Below are 18,842 nucleotides of genomic sequence, written 5' to 3' on the forward strand. Positions count from 1 at the left end.
CCTTCAGCTCAGGGTGTGATCCCGGGGTCCTGGGATTGAGTCCCACATCGGACTCCCCGTGGGAAGCCCGCTTCTCCCTCTGCCTGTCTCTGCCTCTCTCTATGTCTCTCATGAAAAAATAAATAAAATCGTTATCATGGGATCCCTGGGTGGCGCAGCGGTTTGGCGCCTGCCTTTGGCCCAGGGCGGGATCCTGGAGACCCGGGATCGAATCCCACGTCGGGCTCCCGGTGCATGGAGCCTGCTTCTCCCTCTGCCTATGTCTCTGCCTCTCTCTCTCTCTGTGTGTGACTATCATAAATAAATAAAATTAAAAAAAAAAATCGTTATCTTTTTTTTTTTTTTTTTTTTTTTTTTTTTTTATGATAGTCACACAGAGAGAGAGAGGCAGAGGGAGAAGCAGGCTCCATGCACCGGGAGCCCAACGTGGGATTCGATCCCCGGTCTCCAGGATCGCGCCCTGGGCCAAAGGCAGGCGCCAAACCGCTGCGCCACCCAGGGATCCCAAAATCTTTAAAAAAAAAATAAAGACAGGAGTGAAAAGTAAAAGGATGGAAAGAGATGATACTATTCAAACCCTAATCAAAAGAAAGTTGGAATGGCTATACTGATACCAGAAAAAATAGGTTTCTGAACAAAGAATATTATAGAGATAAAGAGGTAAATATCAGGGAAACCTGAGTGATTCAGTTGGTTAAGTGTCTACCTTCAGCTCAGGTTATCTTCACAGGGTCCTGGGATCAAACCCTGCATCAGGTTCCCTGCTCAGCAGAGGTCTGCTTCTCCCTCTTCCTCTGTGCTTGCTCTCTCTCAAGTAAATAAATAAAATCTTTAAATACAGTATAATTCACAATAGTATGTTATATCAAGAAGACAAAACCAAAAAAAAAAAAAAAATGAAGACAAAACCATCTTAAATGTGTAAGTTCCCAAGAAGAGAGCTTCAAAATACATGAAGAAAAAGCTAAGAAAAAAGAAAGAATAAACAAATCCATAATCATGTGTTTCAATATGCTTATCTTGGTAATTGAACAAGTAGACAGAAAATCAGCAAAGATGTAGAAGACTTGAACAATACTATCAACCAACTTGCCCTAGTTGACTTTTATAGAACATTCTACCAACACCACCAAAATACACATTCTTTTCAAATGCACGTGGAACAGTCACCAAGACAAACCATTTTCTGACCCATAATAACACAATCTCTCTAAATATAGGAGGACTGAGAAATCAAAATCAGGTAAACTATAGGCTGAAACAAGGAAAACAAATAATAAAGCTTTTTAGAAGATAATATAGGGTGGGGGGATGGGGTAATTGGGTGATTGGTAATTGGGCCTTAAGGAGAGCACAGAAAAAAAAAAGAGAGCACAGGATGTAATGAGCACTGGGTGTTATATGCAATGGGTGAATAATTGAACTCTACCTCTGAAACTAATGATACACATTATGTTAACTGAATCTAAATACAATAATTTTTAAAAGAAGATAATATAGAATATTTTCATTACCTCAGGATGAAGAAAATTTTCTTAACAGACAAAAAGCACTAATTTTAAAAGAAAATATTAATAAATACATTAGTCAGAAGTCCAACAGGAAACAGATGACACACCCAGATTAAGACGGTCTGAGAAAAAGTCCTTTATATTAAAAAAGATTATTTACAGCAGAATGGGTATAGAATTTAAGACAGTGCTTTAACTGGGAGCTACAGCCAGCAGGATATTACCACATCTGAGCTAAAGCAGTGAGTGTAAGGAGCAGATTCATGATCTTTGAATGAAAAAGTTTGCAGAGGAGACTACCTGGAGGAGAGCAGTGTTTTTTTTATTTGAGGACACAGGAGCTTGGGGGTAGAATAAATAAATACCTACTCTCATTTTCCACCTTCTTATGATATTCTACTGGAACACTTCATTGGCCCAAACCTGACCAGAAGCCAAAGGGCACAGAGTCAAATGATGTAGCTCCTAGAGGTCAACCTCCCCAGGCAGAGAGCCAATGGAGAAAGGTAGAAAGTATATATAGAGGGGCAAGTGGAAGAAATTTGGCATTTGACTAAATAAAAAGCAACCACTCTTTTCAACAAGAAATACAATAAAGAAAGGCAAAACACAGAACTAGAAAAGATACACAGTATAAAACCAACAAGAAATTATATCAAAAATATATAATGGGCAGCCTGGGTGGCTCAGCAGTTTAGCGCTGATCCTGGTTCAGCCCAGGGCCTGATCCTGGAGACCTGGGATGGAGTCCCACGTTGGGCTCCCTGCATGGAGCCTGCTTCTCCCTCTGCCTAAGTCTCTGCCTCTCTCTCTCTCTCTCTCTCTCTCTCTCTCTCTTGAATAAATAAATATATATAACTTCTACAAATAAATAAGAGAAAGACAACCCAATTTTAAAAATGAGCAAGACTTAAGCAGACACCTTCAGAAGAGGAAATCCAAATAGTAAATGAATATGAAAAGGTGGTCAACTTCATTAGTAGCCAGGGAAATCCGAATTAAAATCACAATAAGATAACATTCTACCCAGAAGCTGGGGGTGGGAGTTGATTTAATAACTTATTTAGAGGGACACCTGGGTGGCTTAGTGGTTGAGCATCTGCCTTTGGCTCAGGTCATGATTCCGGAGTCCTGGGATCAAGTCTCATATCGGGCTCCCCGCAGGGAGCCTGCTTCTCCCTCTGCCTGTGTCTCTGCCCCTTTCTCTGTATCTCTCATGAATGAATAAATAAAATATTTAAAAAAATAATAATAACTTACTTAGGGACGCCTGGGTGGCTCAGCAGTTGGGCGCTGCCTTCGGCTCAGGTCCTGATTCCGGGATCCAGGATAGAGTTCGTATTCGGCTCCTGTAAAGAGCCTGCTTCTCCCTCTGCCTATGTCTCTGCCCTACCCCCCACCCCCGTGTCTCTTATGAATAAATAAATAAATTTTAAAAAATTACCTAGTGGTCAGAATGTGGAACAAGAATGCTCTTGAGCTGCTGGCAGAAGTGTAAATTAATAAGTACCTTTGGAAAACTGGCATTATCTGGAAGATTGAAGATGCATTTACTCGATAACCAGGACTTTCCCTTCTGGTTTTTTTTTTTTTTTAATTTTTATTTATTTATGATAGTCACAGAGAGAGAGAGAGAGAGAGAGAGGCAGAGACACAGGCAGAGGAAGAAGCAGGCTCCATGCACCGGGAGCCCGACGTGGGATTCGATCCAGGGTCTTCCGGATCGCGCCCTGGGCCAAAGGCAGGCGCCAAACCGCTGCGCCACCCAGGGATCCCTCCCTTCTGGTTTTAAACTCAGAGAACTCTCACACATGTACACCAGTAGACATTATGACTATACTTGTTAGTAAATTAATAAAGAAACAGAAGTATACAGAGGAATATGATACATCGATGAAATAAGCAAGTCATAGGAGAATAGATACAGTATGGTACATTTACGTTAAATGTTTAAATTATATAAACAAGCTATATACTCTTTAGGGATATATATATATATATATATATATATGTATATATACTATATATAACATATAGGAGTCTCCCTCTCTCTCTCTCTCTCTCTCTATATATATATATATATATATACACACACACACATATATGTATACTCCTATATTCTATATAGATAGATAAGGGGGCATCTGGAAGGCTCAGTCAGTTAAGTGTTTGCCTTTGGCTCAGGTCATGATCTCAGGGTCCTGGGATCAAGCCCTCCATCCGGCTCCCTGCCTGGCGGGGAGTCTGCTTCTCTCTTTGCCCCACCCCCAACTCATGCTCTCTCATGTGCTCTTTCTCCCTCTTTAAAAAATAAGATTGATAGATAGGGTATAGGAGTAGATACATATAGAGATATACTCCTATATACATGTGTGTGTGTATATATATATATACTATATATATGTTACCTGTATACTATATATTTGTATCTATGTCTGTCTATCTATCTATATTAGGATACTTCAGGAGATGAGGAGAAGAAAAGGGAGATGATTGGGAAAGAGCAGAGGTAAAAAAAATTTAGAGCAAAGTCTTGAGGGTTCATCTGTGCCAGGCATTAACCCTTTATTTGTTGGATTATGGCACAATTTAGGGGAGGTGGTGTGTGTGTCCCCAGATAAGGATATATTGAGAGTTCTGGAGAGGAAGTGAGTTGCTGAAGGTACTTGTGAGTCCAAGGCAGTGCAAAACTAGAATCCATGACTCCACCCTCCTACTCCAATGCCCTTCTTACCACACTGCTATCACAAAACAGTTCACTGATGGGTCCCATCCCTATTTTGTATCCTTAGCTCTAACCCCTCCACCAAGATTCAGGAACAAAAATCACTGACTTCTTTACATTTTCACTTAGATATCTCAAAAGTTCTTCAAACTAATTCCCATCCAAACTTTTCCATTGTTCCTTATCCCAATGAATAGCACCACCATTCATCCAGTTCTTGGGAAAAATATATCTAAGAGTCACTCTAATACCTCACTGTTCCTCACTGCTCCCCTATCCCTCACCACACCAACCAGGTTCTAATTTATTTCCTAAGTATTTCTCAGTTTCACCCACCTCTATCCATTTTCTTTACCACCACTTCAATTCAGAGGACCAAAATGATCTTACTTGGTCTACTGCGGTAGCCTAACTGATCTCAAAATATCCACTCCAGACCCCTTCAGTCTATTCTCACAGCAGGCAGATTAGGCTTTGCAGCATGCAAATCTGATCATGTCACGAGCCTATAACAACATTCAGTGATACTGACAGGATATTTAATATCAGCTGATTATTCTACTGGTAATTCTTTTAGATGTAATAACAGGGGCAGCCTGGGTGGCTCAGCTGTTTAGCGCCACCTTCAGCCCAGGGCCTGATCCTGGAGACCCGGGATCAAGTCCCACGTCGGGCTCCCTGCATGGAGCCTGCTTCTCCCTCTGCCTGTGTCTCTGCCTCTCTTTCTCTCTCTCTCTCTCTCTGTGTCTCTCTCTGTCTCTCATTAATAAATAAGTAAAAATCTTAAAAAAAAAAAAAGATGTAATAACAGAAATGTGGTTATATTTTTTTAAGGCTTTCAGCTTCAGAGATATATATGTAAATTATTTATGGGTGCAATTAAGGATTTCTTTTTACTTCAAAACAATCTAACGGGGAGGGGATGGGGAAAGGTATGGGTTGGGATATTAGAGATAAAAACAAGATAGACTATGGATTGATAAAAGCTGAATGGGAAGATGGGGATTTTTTTTTTTAAGATTTTATTTATTTATTCATGAGAGACACAGGCAGAGGGAGAAGCAGGCTCCATGCAGGGAGTCCAATGTGGGACTTGATCCCGGGACTCCAGGATCACGCCCTGGGACTATGGCAGGCGCCAAACCGCTGAGCCACCTAGGGATCTGCAAAGATGGGGATTTATTATACTATTCTCTCCACTTGGTATAGATTTGAAATTTTCTTAATAAAAAATTTTAAAAACACACACATATATACCCACCATTCCATAACTGAATGTCCCCCTAAAATTCATTTGTTGAAGTCCTAACTCTGAATGTGATAGTATAAGGCAGGGCCTTTGGGAAGTAATTAAGTTTAGATGAAGTCTTAAGAGTGGAGCTTCCATGATGGGATTAATGTCCTTATAAAAAAAAGATCAGAGATCTTGCTCTCTCCCTCCCCACTATGAGAGAACACACCAAAAAGCCATGCGAGCCAGGAAGACAGCTCTCACAAGGAACCAAATACACCTGCACCTTGATTTTGGCCTTCCCAGACTCCAGAACTGTGAGATAAATTTGTTTAAGCCACCCAATCTATGGTATTTAGTTATAGTATCCCAAGCTAAAATACAAACTCTTCAATAGCTTCCTATTGCCTTCAGAAAAGACCAAAATCTTAGACATGCTTTACAAAGGCTGTAATTCCTATGTACTTCTCATCTTACACTGCTCTCCTCATTCTGCATAGACCTTCTTTCAGATAAGGTCTCCACAAGGGGATTATGCTGCAAGAGGACGGGATGCAGGGAAGACAAGGGAAGAGTGCCAGAGCCTCTAAGCTCCCAGGCCTAGGAAGGATGCAGGTCTGCAGTTTCCATAAGGAGTGGGGACCTGTAGGTAGTCCCCCTTGTGAATACCTGAGGGGAAGGATGAGGGTCTCATGGTGAACATCAAGATTCCTTTATAAGCCGTGTGGCCTGCTGCTAGCTTTTAGGTTAACTGGTAACCTCCCATAGTTAACCAGAACACACTAGAGACCAGAGGGCCTCCCCTCCCCACTCTCCAGAACCAAGGGTCTTCAAATGAGGGCCTGTCTTATTCATCTCTATATCTAAAGGTTGACAGCAGGTTCCCTCAGTCTGTTGAATATAACTGGAATAAGGAAGCCACCCTTCAGCTGGTCTAGTCCAGCACACAGCAGTGGGCAAGGACCCCATCTACTGGCCGCTTTAGTAACTGCAGACAGTTTAAGCAGGCTCCTTAAGGAACAAGGGTTGAGAACTCAGTGTGGAACTTGGCTTCCTGGCAGCTTTATTCAGCCCGAAGCATTGCACTGGACTATATTCATCCCCAATATACATGGCTGGGCCAAATTAAGTACTAACTCCTGATCTGGGTACAAAAGGCCACTGCCACTGAGCTAACTTAGCATTATCTTGCCCCTACCTCCCACACATCCTCCACTTGCTCCATCCTGAAGTCCCTCTTCTACTAGAAAATTTTCCTCTTTTTTGCATGGTATTCGCCTTCCTTATATCTAAAGCTGCTATTCTTCTCGGAATCCTGGGCCAATGCCAGCTAAGTCTTTCCTTGCTTGTCCCCTTTAGGGTGCTACTCTAGCCCTTGGTGACAGGATTTAGTGTACAGAACTTCCCCCATTAGACAATGAGCTCTCAAAGAGTTTTATGGATGGTACAATATAGATACTCAAACAATATTGAATACAGGTAGATGGATATTCAAAATACAGAGAAAGAGGGGATCCCTGGGTGGCTCAGCGGTTTAGCGCCTGCCTTTGGCCCAGGGCACAATCCTGGAGTCCCGGGATCGAGTCCCGCGTTGGGCTCCCAGCATGGAGCCTGTTTCTCCCCCCGCCTGTGTCTCTGCCTCTCTCCCTCTCTCTCTTTATGTCTATCATAAATAAATAAATAAATCTTTAAACAAAACAAAATACAGAGAAAGAGAGAACACATGTGGGGAGAGGGGCAGAGGGAGAAGCAGACCCTCCCTGTTGGGGGAGCCTCGGAGCCTGACAAGGGACTCAAACCCAGGACTCTGGGATCATCACATGAGCTGAAGACAGACACTTAATTAACTAAGCCACCCAGGTGCCCTAAATCTTCAGTTCTTACAACAGTCCTCTGGGGTGGTCAGATTTTACAGATAAGAAAATACTCTCTCACTTTTTTTTAAAATTTTTTTTATTTATGATAGTCAGAGAGAGAGAGAGGCAGAGACATAGGCAGAGGGAGAAGCAGGCTCCATGCACCGGGAGCCCGATGTGGGATTCGATTCCGGGTCTCCAGGATCGCCCCCTGGGCCAAAGGCAGGCGCCAAACCGCTGCGCCACCCAGGGATCCCACTCTCTCACTTTAAATATGAGAAAGTAGACTCAGAGAGGTTAATCTTTCTAGTAAGTGCTATTATACAATTTATAAACTGCTTCATTTGTCTAACACTTTACCTGCATATGTACATGTGCGTATGTATATGTATATGTATATGTATATGTATATGTATATGTATATATAGCAGATTGAGCTTTGCAAGGCCCTAAGGGGAAAGGAGATCTACTAATTTAAAAAAGCAAACAGTCTGGGAAGGGTTACATTTATAAAATGCAAAAGAAAAAACAAGCCATAGTTTAAAAAATCAACAATAAACTAGGGCTCCTGGCTGCTTGCTCAGTTGGAAGAGCATGCCACTCGATCTCAGGGTTATGAGTTTGAGCAACATGTTGAGTGTATAGAGTATGTAAATTAAAAAAAAAGCTTCAAAAAAAAAAAAACCTTCAAAACAAAACAATAAGCTTACAAACTATTCATCTATTCCAAGGAGAAAAGTTAATGGATACATATTCCATTTTAAAATGAAAATATCTGAAAAATGTTTTAATCTGTAAGGACTAATCTTTTTCTTTTTAACTTTTTCTTTTTAAGATTTTATTTTTAAGTAATCTCTATATCCATTGTGAGGCTCAAACCCACAAAGCATCGCATGCTCCACCATCTTAGCCAGTCAGGCATCCAAGGGCTAATCTCTTTAATACCTCAAGAGCACATACAGGAAGGAGGTCCGGGAGGCTCAGCAGTTTAGTGTGCCTTTGGCCCAGGGATCGAGTCCCACGTCAGGCTCTCTCCATGGAGCCTGTTTCTCCCCCTCTGCCTGTGTCTCTGCCTCTCTCTGTGTCTCTCATGAATAAATAAAATCTTAAAAAAAAAAAAAAGAAAAGCACATACAGAAGCACCTGGGTGGTGCAGTCAGTCAGTTAAGTGTCTGCCTAGAGCTCAGATCAAGATCCCAGGGTCCTGGAATCAAGACCCACATCAGGCACTCTGCTCAGCAGGGAATCTGCTTCCCCCTCCCCCTCCCCCTCTGCCTGCTGCTCCCCCTGCTTGTGCTCTCTCTGTTAAATAAGTAAAATAAAATTTTTTTAAAAGTGCACATACAAATCAGGGGCACTTGGGTGGCTCAGTGGTTGAGCATCTGCCACTGGCTGAGGTTGTGGTCCTGGGGTCCTGGGATTAGGTTCCCCATAAGAAGCCTGCTTCTCTTTCTGCCTATGTCTCTGCCTCTCTCTCTGTGTCTCTTATGAATAAGTAAAATCTTAAAAAAAAAAATTCAAATGACTAAATGTGTAAGAGAAATGTAAAATAAAGCAATGGAATGGATAAATAAAATGGGATATAACATATGGAATTTTATGAGGCTTTGGGAAAAAAAAATCCTGTCACATGTTACAACACGGATAAATCTTAAGGACATTATGCTAAAACAAGCATGTCACACACACAAAAATACTGTATGATTCCAGTCATGAATTATCTAAAGTAGTCAAAATCATAGAAAGTAGAAAGATGGTTGCCAAAGATTGCAAGAAGTTAGTGTTTAATGGCTATAATTTCAGTTTTGCAAAATAAGTAAGTTCTAGAGATCTGTTGCACAACAATATCAATTTGCTGAAGACTACTGAACTGTAGATTTAAAAACAGTTAAAGGGGCACCTGGGTGGCTCTGTCAGTTAAGTGTGACTCGTAATTAAGCCTGACTCTTAATTTAGGCTCAGATCGCGATCTCAGGGTCGTGAGTTTGAGCCCCAAGTCAGGCTCCATACTGAGCGTGGAGCCTGCTTGTCGCCTCCCTCTGCTTGCTTGCTTTCTCCCTCTCTCTAATAAATAAATAACATCTTAAAAATGGTTGAGATTAAAAAAAAAATGGTTGAGATTGGGGCATCTGGCTGGGTCTGTCAGAAGAACATGCAACTCTTGATCTTGGGGTTGAGTTCGAGCCCTATGTTGGGTATAGAGATTACTAAAAAATAAAAAAAAAAAAGATTGGAGGCTAGCATTACCCTTATACCAAAACCAGACAGACACTACAAGGGGCGCCAGGGTGGCTCAGTCAGTTAAGCGCCTGCCTTCATCTCAGGGTCCTAGGATCCAGCCCCATGTCAGGCTCTGAGCAGCAGAGAGACTGCTTCTCCCTCTCCCATTGTGTTTTCTCTCTCTCTTTAATAAATAAATAAACTTAATAATAAACGCCAAGGGGTGCCTGGGTGGTTCAGTCAGTTGAGCATCTGACTCTACTTCAGCTCTGGTCATGATCTCAGGGTTGTGAGACTGAGCCCCACATCTACTTGGAAGTCTCTCTCTCCTCTCCCTTTGCCCTTCACCCCACTCTGGTGCATGTTCTCTCTCTCTCTCTCAAATAAATAAATAAATAAATAAATAAATAAATAAATAATATCTTCAAAGAAATAATAAAAGTCATACAAAACAAATCAATAGCTAACATCATATTCAACAGTGAAAAGCTAAAAGCTTTTTCTCTACATCAGAAATAAGACAGGAACGTCCACTCTTGCCATTTTTATTCAACATAGTATTTCAAGTCCTAGCTACAGCAATCAGAAAAGATAAAGAAATAAAAGGCAACCATTGTTAAGGAAAAAGTAAAACTGTCACTATTTGCAGATGACAATACTATATACAGAAAACCCTGAAGACTCCATAAGAAAACTACTGGAACTGATAATTGAATTCAATAAAGTTGTAGAATACAAAATTTATAGAAATCTGTTACATTTTTATACACTAATAACCAACTCCCTGAAAGTTAAGAAAATCTCTTTCAGGGTACCTGGGTGGCCCAGTTGGTTAAGCTTTTGAGTTGATTTTGGCTCAAGTCATGATCTCAGGGTTGTGATAGAGTTCCACATTGGGCTCTGCACTCAGTGAGGAATGTGCTTGAGATCCTATCCCTCTTTCCCTCCCCCCAGGCCCTTCTCACATTCTCCTCCTGTCTCGAAAATAAGTAAAATAAATCTTAAAAAAAATAAATAAATAAAGAGGAGCACCTGGATGGCTCAGTCAGTTAAGTGTCTGCCTTAATTCAAGTCATGATCCCAGGGTCCTGGAATCAAGCCCCTGTGTCAAGCTCCCTGCTTACCAGGGAGTCTGCTTCTCCCTCTCCCTCCACCTCTCCCCCCACTCATGTTCTTTCTCATTTGACTCTCTGACAAATAAATAAATCTTAAAAGAAAAAAGAAAAAGAGGTGTGTCTAGGTGGCTCAGTAGGCTAAACATTTGCCTTCGGCTCAGGTCATGATCCCAGGGTCTTGGGATCAAGCCCCGCATTGGGCTCCCTGCTTGGCAGGGAGCCAGCTTCTCCTCTCCCTCTGCATGCTGCTCCCCCTGCTTGTGCTCTCTCTATATCAAATTAAAAATATATATATTTTTTAATTTTAAAGATTTTATTTAATTATTCATGAGACACAGGGGCGGGGGCTGCAGAGACCCAGGCAGAGGGAGAAGCAGGCTCCATTCAGGGAGTCAATGTGGGACTCGATGCCAGGTCTCCAGGATCACGCCTTGGCCTGAAGGCAGCCCTAAACCATTGAGCCACCCGAGCTGCCCTAAAAAAAAAAGAATCTTAAGAAAACAATTCTTTTTACAATTGCATCAAAAAGAATAAAACATCTAAGAATAAATTTAAGGATGCCTGGTTGAGCGTCTGCCTTTGGCTCAGGGTGTGATCCTGGGTTGGAGGATCAAGTCCCACATCGGGCTCCTTGTGGGGAGCCTTTTCTCCCTCTGCCTGTGTCTCTGCCTCTCTCTCTGGGTCTTTCATGGGTGGATGAATAGAATCTTTAAAAATAATAATAATAAAAATAAAATAAAATAAAATAAAATAAAATAAAATAAAATAAAATAAAATAAAATAAAATAAAATAAAATAAATTTAACTGAGGATGTGAAAGATCTGAACTCTGAAAACTAAGTTAAAATGTCCATACTATCCAAAGTAATCTATCTACAGATTCAATTCAATCCTTATCAAAACAAAAACATATTATAGAGATTATTTTTTTAAAAATCTTTAAAAAACTTAATTAAAATAAATTTTCTACAGAAACAGAACAAATAATCTTAAAATCTATGTGGAGCCACAAAAGCCCCTGAATAACCAAAGCAATCTTGAGAAAGAAAAACATAAGTGCAAGTATTGGGTGCCTGGGTGGCTCAGTGGTTGAGTGTCTGCCTTCCACTTGTGTCATGATCCCAGGGTCCTGAGATTGAGGCCTGCATCAGGCTCCCCATGGTGAGCCTGCTTCTCCCTCTGCCTATGTCTCTGCCTCTCTCTCTCCCTGTGTCTCTCGTGAATAAATAAATAAAATCTTTTTTAAAAAAAAAGAGTGCAGGTATCAATCACTCCCAGATTTCAAACTATATTACAAAACTATAATAATCAAAACAGTATGGTGCTGACACAAAAACACATACACAGATCAAGAGAAGAGAAGAGATCCCAGAAATAAACCCACATTTAGGGCAGCCCCAGTGGCGCAGCGTTTTGGCGCCGCCTGCAGCCTGGGGTGTGATCCTGGAGACCTGGGATCGAGTCCCATACCAGGCTCCCTGCGTGGAGCCTGCTTCTCCCTCTGCCTGTGTCTCTGCCTCTCTCTCTGTGTGTCTATGACTAAATAAATAAAATCTTTAAAAAAAAAAAACCCACATTTATATGGTCAATCAAACTATGACAAAGGAGGTGAGAATATAAAATGAGGAAGAGGGATCCCTGGGTGGCGCAGCGGTTTGGCGCCTGCCTTTGGCCCAGAGCGCGATCCTGGAGACCCAGGATCGAATCCCACGTCGGGCTCCCGGTGCATGGAGTCTGCTTCTCCCTCTGTCTGTGTCTCTGCCTCTCTCTCTCTCTCTCTCTCTCTGTGTGACTATCATAAATAAATAAAAAGTAAAATAAATAAATAAATAAAATAAAATGAGGAAGAGAGCTTCTTCAATAAATGGTGCTAGGAAAACTGAACACACAAAGAATGATGCCATATACAAAAATAAACAGATGATGGATTAAAAACCTAAATATAAAACCTGGCCATAAAATTCCTAAAAGAAAACAAAGGTGGGTTGGTACTTCAGACTACAGCCAGCCCTGATGGCCAAATTCAAGTCTAGTCTAAGCTGTCTGCACAGTGAGGAGTACTGGGGAGCCCAGGCCTGCAGGGCACCCTCCTCAAACGTCTAGAGGGTGACTGTCCAGCCACAGTGGCCAGGGAAGAAGAGATATGGTCAGTGAGAAGGTGCATCCTGCAGGTATGAAGGAATGATAAACCAGGTTCTAACAGGCACCCAGAGTCTGTTGGGTGTGTGCTCTAAGCACTCATAGTATCCTGCCTCCTACCACACCCAGTCACAGCAGCGCTGGGGTCTCACCAAAGGCCAAGAGCAGGGAGCACCCCAGAGTGCCCAGCCTGCCTTGCAGCAGGAGTACAAAATGAGGGGAAGTGGCCTTGTTTTCCCAAAAGCGAGAAGTGAGAGCATGCATGGAGGGCAGAGTAATTTAATGCTGCTCTTGGTGTGAGGAAGGACACTAGTCTTAGCAATATTTGGGGGGGCCTGTCTCCTCGGGCAGGGGCAATAAAAGCAAAAAGAAAAAAAAAAGCAAGAATAAAGAAGAAACTACATAAAATCAGAAAGCTTTTACATAGCAAAGAAAACCATCAACAAAACAAGGCAACCTACGAATGGGAGAAGACATTTGCAGATGACCCCAATAAGGGGTTAAAATCTAAAATACATAAACTCATACAACTCAACACCAAAAAACAAACAATCTAATTAAACAGGCAGAGGACCCGAACAGTTTTTCAAAAAAGATATACAGTCAATAAACACATGAAAAGATGTTCAGTATCACTAATCATCAGAGAAATACAAGTCAAAACCACAAGGAGATACTGTGCAAATGGCTAATATAAAAAATAACAAGTGGTGGTGATGGTGTGGGAGAAAAGAAACCCTCATGTACCATTGATGGGAACGTAATGGGTACAGCCACTATGGAAAACAGTATGGAGCTTTCCTCAAAATATTTCATATGATCCAGCAATTCCACTTCTAGGTATTTACCCAATGAAAACACTAATTCAAAAGAATATATACATCACCCCCTATGTTCTGCATTATTTATGATAGCCAAGGTATGGAAATAACCTAAGTATCCACCAATTGATTAATGGATAAAGGTGTAGTGTGTTTATATACAGTGTATGTGTGTGTGTATACATATACTCAGCCATAAAAAAAGTTACATCTTGCTATTTGCAACATGAGATCAAAAGGATGCTATATGAAATAAATCACACAGAGAAAGACAAATACTTTATGATTTCACTTATATGTAGAATCTAGGAAACAACAAAACAGAAACAGACTCAAAAATACAGAGGAGCACCTGGGTGGTAAACTGGTTGAGTGTCTGCCTTTGGCTTGAGTCGTGATACTGGGGTCCTTGCTCTTGGCAAGGAACCTGCTTCTTCCTCTGCCTATGTCTCTGCCTCTCTGTGTCTCTCATGAATAAGTAAAATCTTAAAAAAAAAAGAAAAGAAAAGAAAAATACAGAGAACAGGGGCATCTGGGAGGCACAGTTGGTTAAGCCTCTGACTTGACTCTCAGTTCCAACTCAGGTCATGGGACAACCTTGTCAGGCTCCACTGCTTAGTGTTGCGTCTGCTTAAGATTTTCTCTCCCTCTCTTCTCCCCATTCACTTGAGCACGCATACTATCTCTAAAATAAATAAATCTTAAAAAACAAAATTACAGGGGATCCCTGGGTGGCGCAGTGGTTTGGCGCCTGCCTTTGGCCCAGGGTGCGATCCTGGAGACCCGGGATCGAATCCCACATCGGGCTCCCGGTGCATGGAGCCTGCTTCTCCCTCCGCCTCTGTCTCTGCCTCTCTCTCTCTCTCTGTGACTATCATAAATAAATTAAAAAAAAAAAAATTACAGAGAATACTGGTGGTTGCCAGAACGAAGAATGGGGGCATGGGCAAAATAGAAAGGGGATTAAAGGGTACAAGCTTCCAGTTATAAAATAAATAAGTCACGGGCATATAAAGTACAACATACAGAATACAGTCAATAATATTGAAATAACTGTACAGTGACAGATGGTAGCTAGACTTGTGATCACTTCATAATGTATATTAAGGGCACCTGGGTGGCTCAGCCTATTAAAGTTAAGCATCTAACTCTTTTTTTTTTAATTTTCTTTATTTATTTATGATAGTCACAGAGAGAGAGAGGCAGAGACACAGGCAGAGGGAGAAGCAGGCTCCATGCACCGGGAGCCCGACGTGGGACTCGATCCCGGGTCTCCAGGATTGCGCCCTGGGCCAAAGGCAGGCACCAAACCACTGCGCCACCCAGGGATCCCCAGCATCTAACTCTTGATTTCTGCTCAGGTCTTCAACTCATGGGCCATGGGATTGAGCCCTGCATCAGGCACCATGCTAAGTGGGGAGTCTGCCCCTCCATGCTCTAAAGTAAATTTTGAAAAATTATAATGAATATAAATGTTGAATTGTATGTTGTACACCTGAAACTAATAATGTATGTCAACTATACTTCAATTTAAAAAAGTAATTAAGGGGATGCCTGAGTGGCTCAGCAGTGGCTGTCTCCCTTCACCTTGGGCGTGATTGAATCCTGCATGGAGTTCCCTGCGTGGAGCCTGCTTCTCCCTTTGCCTAGGTCTCTGCCTCTCTGTCTCTCATGAATGAATAAATAAAATCTTAAATAATAAGTAATAATTAAAGGTACCTGAGTGGCTCAGTTGGTTAGTGGCTGCCTTTGGCACACGTCATGACCCGAGTCTTGGGATAGAGTCCCTCATCAGGCCTGCTTCTCCCTCTGCCTCTCCCGTCATAACCCCAGGGATTAGGCCTGCTTCTCCCTCTGCCTCTCCCCTCTATTCATGCTAATAATTAAGATGGTAAACTTCATGGGTTTTTTTAACCACAATTTTTTTAAAAAGAGACATGGGGGATACCTGGGTGGCTCAGGGGTTAAGCACGTCTGCCTTCAGCTCTGGGAGTGCTTCTGGGGTTCTGGGATTGAGTCCTACATCAGGCTCCCTGCATGGTGCCTGCTCCTCCCTCTGCCTGTGTCTCTGCCTCTCATGAATAAATAAAAATCTTAAAAAAAAGAAAGAGGGGATTCCCTGGGTGGCTCAGTGGTTTGGTGTGCCTGCCTTTGGCCCAGGGCGCGATCCTGGAGTCCGGGGATCGAGTCCCGCGTAGGGCTCCCGGCATGGAGCCTGCTTCTCCCTCTGCCTGTGTCTCTCATGAATAAATAAATAAAATCTTAAAAAAAAAAAGACAGACAGACAGACCTGGGACATATGGTTGGCTCAGTCAGTAGAGCATATGATTCTTGATCTCCAGGTCATGAATTTGAACCCCATGTTGGGGGCGAGATTACTTAAAATGATAAAATAAAATGGTTACAAGTGGCAAAGGTTATGTGTACCTTACCTGATCTAATAAAAACTAAAACAAAACTTTTTAAAGAGAGAGACAGCACTTTCATTTATCCAAATGTAGGGGAAAATGGCCAAGTACTTTAATAAACTGTTACTGGAACTACAAACTAGTGCAATGGGTTTGGAGGGCAAAAATAATCAAAATGTCAAACATACCTATCTTTTGACTTAGCAATCACTTTTAGATTATTTCCTATAAAAAATAACCTCACAGAGCAACAGGTGCCATGTTTGGCCACAAGAGTGACAAGAAATCCCTGAAGCAACCCAAGCAGCAAGCAGGCCAAGGAGATGGGTGAGGAAGATAAGGCATTCAAGCAGAGAGAGGAACAAAGGAAACTCAAGGAGGAGCCAGAAGCAAAGGCCATGGGGAAGAGCCCCCTGGCCAAAAGTGGAATTAAGAAATGTGGCAAAGGGATGCCTGGGTGGCTTAGTGGTTGAGCAACTACCTTTGGCTCAGGGCGTGATCCCGGAGTCCTGGGATCGAGTCCCACGTGGGACTTCCCGCATGGAGCCTGCTTCTCCCGCTGCCTGTGTTTCTGCCTCTCTCTCATGAATAAATAAAATCTTAAAAAAAAAAAAAAAAGCTGTTCCTTGTGCCTGAGGAAATGATGATCCTTAATTCCTTGTTTAAACATCTGGCCTTCCTATCATAGCATCTGTTGATGTCTATAGCTAGATTGGGTGAGGTCTCAGATCCTATTGCACAATTAAGAATAAACTCTTGTAGGAATCCCTGGGTGGCTCAGCGGTTTAGCGCCTGCCTTCGGGCCAGGGTGTGATCTAGGCCAGGGCATGATCCTGGAGTCCCGGGATCGGGATCGAGTCCCGCATCAGGCTCCCTGCCTCCCTGCGTGGAGCCTGCTTCTCCCGCTGCCTGTGTCTCTGCCTCTCTCTCATGAATAAAAAAATAAAATCTTAAAAAAAAAAAAAAAAAAAAAAAAGAATTTGTAAAAAATAAAAAATAAAAAAAATCCAGATACTGTTTCATATAGAAGAATATTCATTGTGCAGGGCCCTTGACTGGCTCAGAGGAACATGTGACTCTTGATCTCGGGGTCATGAATGCCCCACACTGGGGGTAGAGTTTACTTAAAAAAAGAATAACCACTGTGGCTGTTTGTAGTAGCGAAATGCTAAAAAAAAAAAAAAAAAACTTAACATAAATAAGTTACTGCTTTGAATACTTATTAAACTTGTACCTTTTCCATATAAACGAGTACCATGGCAGCTATTAAAAATGAACTGCTGGGATCTCTGGGTGGCGCAGCGGTTTGGCGCCTGCCTTTGGCCCGGGGCGCGATCCTGGAGACCCGGGATCAAATCCCACGTCAGGCTCCCGGTGCATGGAGCCTGCTTCTCCCTCTGACTATGTCTCTGCCTCTCTCTCTCTCACTGTGTGCCTATCATAAATAAATTTAAAAAAAAAAATTTAAAAATAAAAATAAAATAAAAATAAAAATGAACTGCTGTGTTGGAAATGAACTCCAAACTTAAACACTGCAAATAGCAAGATACCTCATTTGTGTAAGGAAAAAAATGAGTGGAAGCATATAACAGCACATTTAGAGAAATTGTGAAGACACAGAATCAAGTCCCAGGAAACAGAGTTAAGATGTAAATTTAATTTTCACTTTATACTATTAGATTTACAAGTATATTTGAAAATGAAAGCATGAGAGGAATGAAAAAATATCAATTTTTTAAAAAAAGATTTATTTTTTTTAGAGATACCGCATGCCTGAGAGCAGAGGGAGAGAATCTCCAACAGACTCCCACAGCAGAGCAGACACAGGGCTGGATCCCATGACCCATGTGATCATAACCTGAGCAGAAACCAAGAGTCAGACGAGATCAACTGACTGAACCACAAAGGCACCCCAATTCAATTATTTTCAAACACTCTTTAGATTAGTGGTTTTCAACTTCAGCTGCTCACTAGAATCACCCAGGCACTTAAAAAATTAAAAATCCTAATATCCAGGCCCCACCAGACAACACCAGGGTCTGACTCAGCTGGTCTGGGATGGGCCTTTGGGGATCAAAAGTTTTAAAAGTTCTCCCAGATGATTCTAATTTTCAGCCTCTAAAACTGTTGTGAAATCACTGATTTAGACCATGAATTAGTAAACGTTTTCCACAGAGGGCCAGTTAGTATACACTGTAGGCCCTGGGAGCCACATGAAGTCAACCACATATTCTTAGAAGTACTTATAAAATGTAAAAAAAACAAGCCCGTATTGGGTGTGGTGCCTACTTTAAAACAAACCAATAGGGGTGTCTGGGTGGCTCAGTTAAGCGGCTGCCTTTGGCTCTGGTCATGATCCCAGGGTCCTGGGATTGAGCCCCACATCGGACTCCTTGCTCAGTGAAGAGTCTGTTTCTCCCTCTCCCTTTGTGTGCTTTCTCTCTCTTAAATGCATACATTTAAAAAAATAAAGTCAAAATGTAAAAACCATTCTTGGGGATGCCTGGGTGGCTCAGTCAGTTAAGCATCTGATTTTTTTAAAATATTTTATTTATTTATTCATGAGAGACACAGAGAGAGGCAGACACACAGGCAGAGGGAGAAGCAGGCTCCTTGCTAGGGAGCCCCATATGGGACTCCATCCCCAGACTGGGATCACACCCTGAGCAGAAGGCAGATGCTCAACCACTGAGCCACCCAGGTGTCCCTCTCTAAAAAAATAAAAAGGTTTACAAGAGCTAAGTAAAGATTATACATTAAAAAAAAAAAAAAGTATTTTAATAAAAAAGTAACCATTCTCAGTGCCTAAGCATTAC

Source organism: Vulpes lagopus, chromosome 2 (assembly GCF_018345385.1).
Source record: "Vulpes lagopus strain Blue_001 chromosome 2, ASM1834538v1, whole genome shotgun sequence".
Taxonomy (NCBI): domain Eukaryota; kingdom Metazoa; phylum Chordata; class Mammalia; order Carnivora; family Canidae; genus Vulpes; species Vulpes lagopus.